This window comes from Sphaeramia orbicularis, chromosome 20 (genome assembly GCF_902148855.1).
Source record: "Sphaeramia orbicularis chromosome 20, fSphaOr1.1, whole genome shotgun sequence".
Taxonomy (NCBI): domain Eukaryota; kingdom Metazoa; phylum Chordata; class Actinopteri; order Kurtiformes; family Apogonidae; genus Sphaeramia; species Sphaeramia orbicularis.
Genome location: NC_043976.1, coordinates 703,802 through 713,416, shown reverse-complemented (window position 1 = coordinate 713,416; position 9,615 = coordinate 703,802). Strand labels below are relative to the sequence as shown.

Sequence of the window (9,615 nt, the reverse complement as noted above, 5' to 3'; positions counted from 1 at the left end):
AGTCCTATTCCAGATCCTTTCCACTCTGGTACCAGGTCCTATTCCAGACCAGGTCACTCTGGTACCAGGTCCTATTCCAGACCCTTTCCACTCTGGTACCAGGTCCTATTCCAGACCCTTTCCACTCTGGTACCAGGTCCTATTCCAGACCAGGTCCACTCTGGTACCAGGTCCTATTCCAGACCCTTTCCACTCTGGTACCAGGTCCTATTCCAGACCAGGTCCACTCTGGTACCAGGTCCTATTCCAGACCCTTTCCACTCTGGTCCCAGGTCCTATTCCAGACCAGGTCCACTCTGGTACCAGGTCCTATTCCAGACCCTTTCCACTCTGGTCCCAGGTCCTATTCCAGACCAGGTCCACTCTGGTACCAGGTCCTCTTCCAGACCCTTTCCACTCTGGTCCCAGGTCCTATTCCAGACCAGGTCCACTCTGGTACCAGGTCCTATTCCAGACCCTTTCCACTCTGGTCCCAGGTCCTATTCCAGACCAGGTCCACTCTGGTACCAGGTCCTATTCCAGACCCTTTCCACTCTGGTCCCAGGTCCTATTCCAGACCAGGTCCACTCTGGTACCAGGTCCTATTCCAGACCCTTTCCACTCTGGTCCCAGGTCCTATTCCAGACCCTTTCCACTCTGGTACCAGGTCCTATTCCAGACCAGGTCCACTCTGGTACCAGGTCCTATTCCAGACCCTTTCCACTCTGGTCCCAGGTCCTATTCCAGACCAGGTCCACTCTGGTACCAGGTCCTATTCCAGACCCTTTCCACTCTGGTACCGGGTCCTATTCCAGACCAGGTCCACTCTGGTACCAGGTCCTATTCCAGACCCTTTCCACTCTGGTACCAGGTCCTATTCCAGACCAGGTCCACTCTGGTCCCAGGTCCTATTCCAGACCAGGTCCACTCTGGTACCAGGTCCTATTCCAGACCCTTTCCACTCTGGTCCCAGGTCCTATTCCAGACCAGGTCCACTCTGGTACCAGGTCCTATTCCAGACCCTTTCCACTCTGGTACCAGGTCCTATTCCAGACCCTTTCCACTCTGGTACCAGGTCCTATTCCAGACCAGGTCCACTCTGGTACCAGGTCCTATTCCAGATCCTTTCCACTCTGGTCCCAGGTCCTATTCCAGACCAGGTCCACTCTGGTACCAGGTCCTATTCCAGACCCTTTCCACTCTGGTACCAGGTCCTATTCCAGACCAGGTCCACTCTGGTACCAGGTCCTATTCCAGACCAGGTCCACTCTGGTACCAGGTCCTATTCCAGACCCTTTCCACTCTGGTCCCAGGTCCTATTCCAGACCAGGTCCACTCTGGTACCAGGTCCTATTCCAGACCCTTTCCACTCTGGTCCCAGGTCCTATTCCAGACCAGGTCCACTCTGGTACCAGGTCCTATTCCAGACCCTTTCCACTCTGGTACCAGGTCCTATTCCAGACCAGGTCCACTCTGGTACCAGGTCCTATTCCAGACCCTTTCCACTCTGGTCCCAGGTCCTATTCCAGACCAGGTCCACTCTGGTACCAGGTCCTATTCCAGACCCTTTCCACTCTGGTACCAGGTCCTATTCCAGACCAGGTCCACTCTGGTACCAGGTCCTATTCCAGACCAGGTCCACTCTGGTACCAGGTCCTATTCCAGACCAGGTCCACTCTGGTACCAGGTCCTATTCCAGACCCTTTCCACTCTGGTACCAGGTCCTATTCCAGACCAGGTCCACTCTGGTCCCAGGTCCTATTCCAGACCAGGTCCACTCTGGTACCAGGTCCTATTCCAGACCCTTTCCACTCTGGTCCCAGGTCCTATTCCAGACCAGGTCCACTCTGGTACCAGGTCCTATTCCAGACCCTTTCCACTCTGGTACCAGGTCCTATTCCAGACCAGGTCCACTCTGGTACCAGGTCCTATTCCAGACCAGGTCCACTCTGGTACCAGGTCCTATTCCAGACCCTTTCCACTCTGGTACCAGGTCCTATTCCAGACCAGGTCCACTCTGGTACCAGGTCCTATTCCAGATCCTTTCCACTCCGGTCCCAGGTCCTATTCCAGACCAGGTCCACTCTGGTACCAGGTCCTATTCCAGACCCTTTCCACTCTGGTACCAGGTCCTATTCCAGACCAGGTCCACTCTGGTACCAGGTCCTATTCCAGACCAGGTCCACTCTGGTACCAGGTCCTATTCCAGACCCTTTCCACTCTGGTCCCAGGTCCTATTCCAGACCAGGTCCACTCTGGTACCAGGTCCTATTCCAGACCCTTTCCACTCTGGTACCAGGTCCTATTCCAGACCAGGTCCACTCTGGTACCAGGTCCTATTCCAGACCCTTTCCACTCTGGTCCCAGGTCCTATTCCAGACCAGGTCCACTCTGGTACCAGGTCCTATTCCAGACCCTTTCCACTCTGGTCCCAGGTCCTATTCCAGACCCTTTCCACTCTGGTCCCAGGTCCTATTCCAGACCCTTTCCACTCTGGTACCAGGTCCTATTCCAGACCCTTTCCACTCTGGTACCAGGTCCTATTCCAGACCAGGTCCACTCTGGTACCAGGTCCTATTCCAGACCAGGTCCACTCTGGTACCAGGTCCTATTCCAGACCCTTTCCACTCTGGTCCCAGGTCCTATTCCAGACCAGGTCCACTCTGGTACCAGGTCCTATTCCAGATCCTTTCCACTCTGGTCCCAGGTCCTATTCCAGACCAGGTCCACTCTGGTACCAGGTCCTATTCCAGACCCTTTCCACTCTGGTCCAGGTCCTATTCCAGACCAGGTCCACTCTGGTACCAGGTCCTATTCCAGACCAGGTCCACTCTGGTACCAGGTCCTATTCCAGACCCTTTCCACTCTGGTCCCAGGTCCTATTCCAGACCAGGACCACTCTGGTCCCAGGTCCTATTCCAGACCAGGTCCACTCTGGTACCAGGTCCTATTCCAGACCCTTTCCACTCTGGTACCAGGTCCTATTCCAGACCAGGTCCACTCTGGTACCAGGTCCTATTCCAGACCAGGTCCACTCTGGTACCAGGTCCTATTCCAGACCCTTTCCACTCTGGTACCAGGTCCTATTCCAGACCAGGTCCACTCTGGTACCAGGTCCTATTCCAGACCCTTTCCACTCTGGTACCAGGTCCTATTCCAGACCAGGACCACTCTGGTACCAGGTCCTATTCCAGACCAAGTCCACTCTGGTACCAGGTCCTATTCCAGACCCTTTCCACTCTGGTCCCAGGTCCTATTCCAGACCAGGTCCACTCTGGTACCAGGTCCTATTCCAGACCCTTTCCACTCTGGTACCAGGTCCTATTCCAGACCAGGTCCACTCTGGTACCAGGTCCTATTCCAGACCAGGTCCACTCTGGTACCAGGTCCTATTCCAGACCCTTTCCACTCTGGTCCCAGGTCCTATTCCAGACCAGGTCCACTCTGGTACCAGGTCCTATTCCAGACCCTTTCCACTCTGGTCCCAGGTCCTATTCCAGACCAGGTTCACTCTGGTACCAGGTCCTATTCCAGACCCTTTCCACTCTGGTACCAGGTCCTATTCCAGACCAGGACCACTCTGGTACCAGGTCCTATTCCAGACCAGGTCCACTCTGGTACCAGGTCCTATTCCAGACCCTTTCCACTCTGGTCCCAGGTCCTATTCCAGACCAGGTCCACTCTGGTACCAGGTCCTATTCCAGACCCTTTCCACTCTGGTACCAGGTCCTATTCCAGACCAGGTCCACTCTGGTACCAGGTCCTATTCCAGACCCTTTCCACTCTGGTACCAGGTCCTATTCCAGACCAGGTCCACTCTGGTACCAGGTCCTATTCCAGACCCTTTCCACTCTGGTACCAGGTCCTATTCCAGACCAGGTCCACTCTGGTACCAGGTCCTATTCCAGACCCTTTCCACTCTGGTACCAGGTCCTATTCCAGACCCTTTCCACTCTGGTACCAGGTCCTATTCCAGACCAGGTCCACTCTGGTACCAGGTCCTATTCCAGACCCTTTCCACTCTGGTACCAGGTCCTATTCCAGACCCTTTCCACTCTGGGACCAGGTCCTATTCCAGACCCTTTCCACTCTGGGACCAGGTCCTATTCCAGACCCTTTCCACTCTGGTACCAGGTCCTATTCCAGACCAGGTCCACTCTGGTACCAGGTCCTATTCCAGACCCTTTCCACTCTGGTCCCAGGTCCTATTCCAGACCAGGTCCACTCTGGTACCAGGTCCTATTCCAGACCCTTTCCACTCTGGTCCCAGGTCCTATTCCAGACCAGGTCCACTCTGGTACCAGGTCCTATTCCAGACCCTTTCCACTCTGGTACCAGGTCCTATTCCAGACCAGGTCCACTCTGGTACCAGGTCCTATTCCAGACCCTTTCCACTCTGGTACCAGGTCCTATTCCAGACCCTTTCCACTCTGGTACCAGGTCCTATTCCAGACCCTTTCCACTCTGGGACCAGGTCCTATTCCAGACCCTTTCCTCTCTGGGAACAGGTCCTATTCCAGACCCTTTCCACTCTGGTACCAGGTCCTATTCCAGACCCTTTCCACTCTGGTACCAGGTCCTATTCCAGACCAGGTCCACTCTTGTACCAGGTCCTATTCCAGACCCTTTCCACTCTGGTCCCAGGTCCTATTCCAGACCAGGTCCACTCTGGTACCAGGTCCTATTCCAGACCCTTTCCACTCTGGTACCAGGTCCTATTCCAGACCCTTTCCACTCTGGTACCAGGTCCTATTCCAGACCAGGTCCACTCTGGTACCAGGTCCTATTCCAGACCCTTTCCACTCTGGTCCCAGGTCCTATTCCAGACCAGGTCCACTCTGGTACCAGGTCCTATTCCAGACCCTTTCCACTCTGGTCCCAGGTCCTATTCCAGACCAGGTCCACTCTGGTACCAGGTCCTATTCCAGACCCTTTCCACTCTGGTACCAGGTCCTATTCCAGACCAGGTCCACTCTGGTACCAGGTCCTATTCCAGACCCTTTCCACTCTGGTACCAGGTCCTATTCCAGACCCTTTCCACTCTGGGACCAGGTCCTATTCCAGACCCTTTCCTCTCTGGGAACAGGTCCTATTCCAGACCCTTTCCACTCTGGTACCAGGTCCTATTCCAGACCCTTTCCACTCTGGTACCAGGTCCTATTCCAGACCAGGTCCACTCTGGTACCAGGTCCTATTCCAGACCAGGTCCACTCTGGTACCAGGTCCTATTCCAGACCCTTTCCACTCTGGTACCAGGTCCTATTCCAGACCAGGTCCACTCTGGTACCAGGTCCTATTCCAGACCAGGTCCACTCTTGTACCAGGTCCTATTCCAGACCCTTTCCACTCTGGTACCAGGTCCTATTCCAGACCAGGTCCACTCTGGTACCAGGTCCTATTCCAGACCCTTTCCACTCTGGTACCAGGTCCTATTCCAGACCCTTTCCACTCTGGTACCAGGTCCTATTCCAGACCCTTTCCACTCTGGGACCAGGTCCTATTCCAGACCCTTTCCTCTCTGGGACCAGGTCCTATTCCAGACCCTTTCCACTCTGGTACCAGGTCCTATTCCAGACCCTTTCCACTCTGGTACCAGGTCCTATTCCAGACCAGGTCCACTTTGGTACCAGGTCCTATTCCAGACCCTTTCCATTCCAGATCCTCCCTCTTTCCAGTCCCTGGTCGTCATAGCGATGCGGTGCGTTCCTTCTGTGTGCTCTGCTCACAGTTGCTGATAAACTCACTGGTTGCCTGTTGTCTGGTCAAACTCCTGCTGAATTTTCACGTCGGCCACCAAAGACTGAATCTCCTGACTGACTGGTGTAGTTTCACAGTTTACTGTCATCATGTGGATTCACCTACCGCTACATTTACTGTCAACTTTCACATCTGTTTTTTGTAAAAGGGCGGGGCACAGATGACTCTGACCAATCAGAGGTCTGCAGTGTTTACACAGTGTCACCTTTAGTATCTGGTCCCCAGTCCTGGAACCTCAGTGGAGGTGGTACCAAAAAACTAGTACCAGGTACCAGATTCCAGGTCCTTTTTCATAATAGAAACACAAAAAGGCTGAGTCGAGCCGAGCCGGTACCACAAAGTGGAAATGCAATAAAAGAGTCAAGTACGTACAAGTAGATGCAGCAGCTGACTGACTAACACCAGGAGCAGAAGACCTTAGAAAAGAACATGAATAATACAACCATTGGTCCAAGTGCCCAAACAGAATGATGTTGATCAAGTTCACTTTCCAAAACACAGTGATGCATGGGTTCAGTGACCACGTTTGCACTCCTCTCCCACCCCCCCTGTGGGCTGACCCTTCCCAAGGGCAACAGGCCGCTCTGGTCCTGAACTGGATGGAAACAGGCAGATGGAGAAGACATGGTAGACATATCCTGAGTGGATGTGTCCAGATGTCCTTACAGGTATGTTGTCATGACCCATCCATGACTCACACTGTGGACACCTGGTATTTTCAGAGAATACTCTAATATTACAATATTCTAACACATGGTTTGTGGTTGGGATGGATAGTAACTGTCTTTGAAGCTGTAACATCTTCCACACGTATACTGATGTACCCAGATGTAGAGTAGTCCTCTAAGTCCACATGACCATCTGTAGTTGCTGCCTCTCTAAACATCTTGAAAGCAGTCCTGCAGCATGTCATCTGCCCCAGGAAGACACACACTGATGTTTTTTGTGTTTGCTGCTTGTGCTTTATTGTGTAAACAGAGAGGGAGCACCCCCGGTGGCCACACTGCCATGCTGGCAGAGGTTTGGCAGTACATCAGTGAGCCTAATGAGATTAAAGTCTCCTGCAATTACAGACGGGGCCTCCGGGGGTTTGTGTTGGAGATGGCTGATGCTGTCATGAAGTGCTTTCAGCGCCTCTTTTGCTACAGCGCTTGGTGGTATGTACACGGCCACAGTGAACACAACCGTAAACTCGCTCAGTTCACAGTGTGGACGGCACTTTACCGTTGAGAATTGTACTGCTTCAGAGCAATCACTTTTCAATCAGTGTACAGTTTGTGCACCAGCCTTTATTTATGGAAGTGCACAGTCCGCCCCCTTTAGCTTTCCCACACCGTTGGTTCCTGTCAGCCTGGTAGAGTAGTGGTCCGTCCAGCTGAGAGGTTGGACCATGGCTACACTGTGAACATTCAGGTTCACTCATAAATCTTATGTAGGTATGATGGTGTGAAAAGGACTGTGATTTCAATGAAAAGATTTAAAGTCTGAACTGAGTACTGAGACATTCTACCTTTGAGATTTCAGTTTAAGTGTGTGTGTGTGTGTGTGTGTGTGTGTGTGTGTGTGTGTGTGTTTGTGTGTGAGTGTGTGTTTGTGTGTGAGTGTGTGGGTGCTCATGTGTGCATAATGAGGGATTGTGTGTGTGTGTGCGCGCGCGCAGGTGTGTGGATGTACATGTATGTTTGGTGAAGGAGGGGGGGCTGTGCAGGTGTGTCGGGGGGGTTGCGGCCCCTGCGGGGGGTGGGGGATGTCTCCGGGGGTTCTGTGAGGGTGCTGGTCACTGGGTCTGGTGCTGCAGGGGGGCACTGTGCCGGTGATCGCTGTGTCCCTAGTGCGTGTAAGACTGGGGGGGTGTGGAGTGTGGGGGGTCCCCGCACCTGTTTGGGGGGCTTTGGGGCGGCTGGTCCCGGGTCTGTGCCCCCTCAACTGCATAGGATGATTGGGTGTGTGAGTGGCCTCTGGGGGGTGGCGGCCTTCTGGCTGTGGTCGTTGGGTGCCCGGGGTCTCTGGGCTGCCCCGCTACTTGGAGGCCCCTGCCTGGGGGCGGGTACTGGGGAACGGGGGGGCTGAATGTCGGCTGGCTCGTCATACCATCCCCCAACCCCTCGCCTCCCCACCCCCCTCACACAAAGCACGTAGGGTCTTGGGGAGGGTGCACATCCTGAGGGGGTACGGCGGGGGGGGTCACTAAAATGGCCTCCCTCTGTGGTACCCTGGGGTGGCTAACTCCTTAATTTTAAGTACACCCACCCACAACACAACACACAGAAACACTAACACCACACATTCACTTTTGGGGGGTGGGCTGCGTGGCGCCTGGTGGGCGGTGCCGTGCTGGTGGGTGGGGCTGCCTGTGTGGCGTCGCCCTCAGTGGTGCGCAGTTATGCTCCTCAATTTTAACCGCTTGCATACACACCTCACACTTCAAAACACTGATAGGTGGGGAGGCGGGGGGGGAGGGGGGCTCTTCCCACACCCCTGTTTCCTGGATGCTGTCCGGGGTGGGGGGCCCGGAGGAGGGGGGCTGGAACATTGGCTTGGGTCCCACCTGGCTGCATTGCTGGGGGGTGCTGCCCTCTGATGAATGATGTGTGCGCATGGGGATTGTGGTCGGGGGGGTGGGCTAGCTGCCCTCTCGCCCGCCGCAGGATGTGTTAGGACCTGGAAAGATGTGTGTGTGTGCGGGCGTTTGTGGTGGTTGTGGGTAGGGGGGGGTGGCGGTTGCTGGCGGGGTGGTGGACCGCGGTGGGGTTCCTGGCGGCTGGTGTTGCCGCTCTGGGCTGCGGTTGGCGCTGGGGCTGCGCTCGGGTGCCGCGCCTTGGGGGAACTCACGGCGGTGCTGCTTGCTGCAGGGGGGTGGTGCTCCGGATACACGTGTCTGGTGTGTGTGTGTGTGTGTGTGTGTGCGTGTGTGTGTGTGTGTGTGTGTGAGTGGTCGAACATGTGGGATGGGTGGTGTGTGTGTCTGGGTGTCAGTGGGTGTGTGTGCATATGCTTGTGTGGGTGAGTGGGGGACTGGAGGGTGTGTGGGGTTTGGGGGTTGGGCTTGGTGGGATGGGGGGGTGGTCCTGTGGGCCCCCGGGTCGCTTGGCCGTGGCATCAGGGTGCACACCGGCCCACAGCGGGGGGCTGTCTGGGCCGGCCCGGCGTGCTGGTGGGACCCCCTGCCCAGGGGGGACGGGTGGCTCCTGGGCTGGTGGGGCTCGTGGACCGGTACCTCGCTCGCCCCTGGGTGGCCGGCCCCTGGCAGGGGGGTGGCGGCTGGCGTCCCTGGCCCCCTGGGGCCTTGGCTGGGCGGGTGCACTGTGGCCTCTCAGGGGGGCGCTGAACCCCCCCTCTCTGTGGTGTCAGCAGGTTGGTCGGACCTTGGGGACCTCTGGGTCCGCCCCTGGTCCTTAGAGGGGGGGCGGTTGTGGTTCCATGTCTGTGTTCTTCACCTCAGTCTGTTTGAGTGGTTCACTCTGACACAGCAGATGAATGAGAACAACTGATGTGGGGATCTGGTACTGGGATCATCTGGTACTGGGATCATCTGGTACTGGGATCATCTGGTACTGGGATCATCTGGTACTGGGATCATCTGGTACTGGGATTATCTGGTACTGGGATTATCTGGTACTGGGATTATATGTGCGAACGTGGTGTATGATATTTTGTTCATGCTTTCTTTTCTTGTATTCATCATTTAATAGGTCTTATATATTTTATTTTATTTTTTTGTAGTTTTGTTGTTTCTTTCTCTCTCTTCTGCCCAGTTTTACTCAGTTCTGGTTGCAGTTACTGTTTCCATTATAATTGTCTCCATGGTTGTTGCTGTTTGTATTGTTGATACTTCCTTGTGAGGGTCTTCGCCACCTTCTTCTCTCTTGCTCTCTCCCC

General features: G+C 55.0%; 1 pseudogene; it reads right to left on the bottom strand.

Moving 5' to 3' along the window:
* The window catches only part of LOC115411672 (dynein heavy chain 5, axonemal-like), a 68,679-nt pseudogene extending 60,854 nt beyond the window's left edge, over positions 1-7,825 (bottom strand).
* Between the last annotated feature and the right edge of the window lie 1,790 nt (positions 7,826-9,615).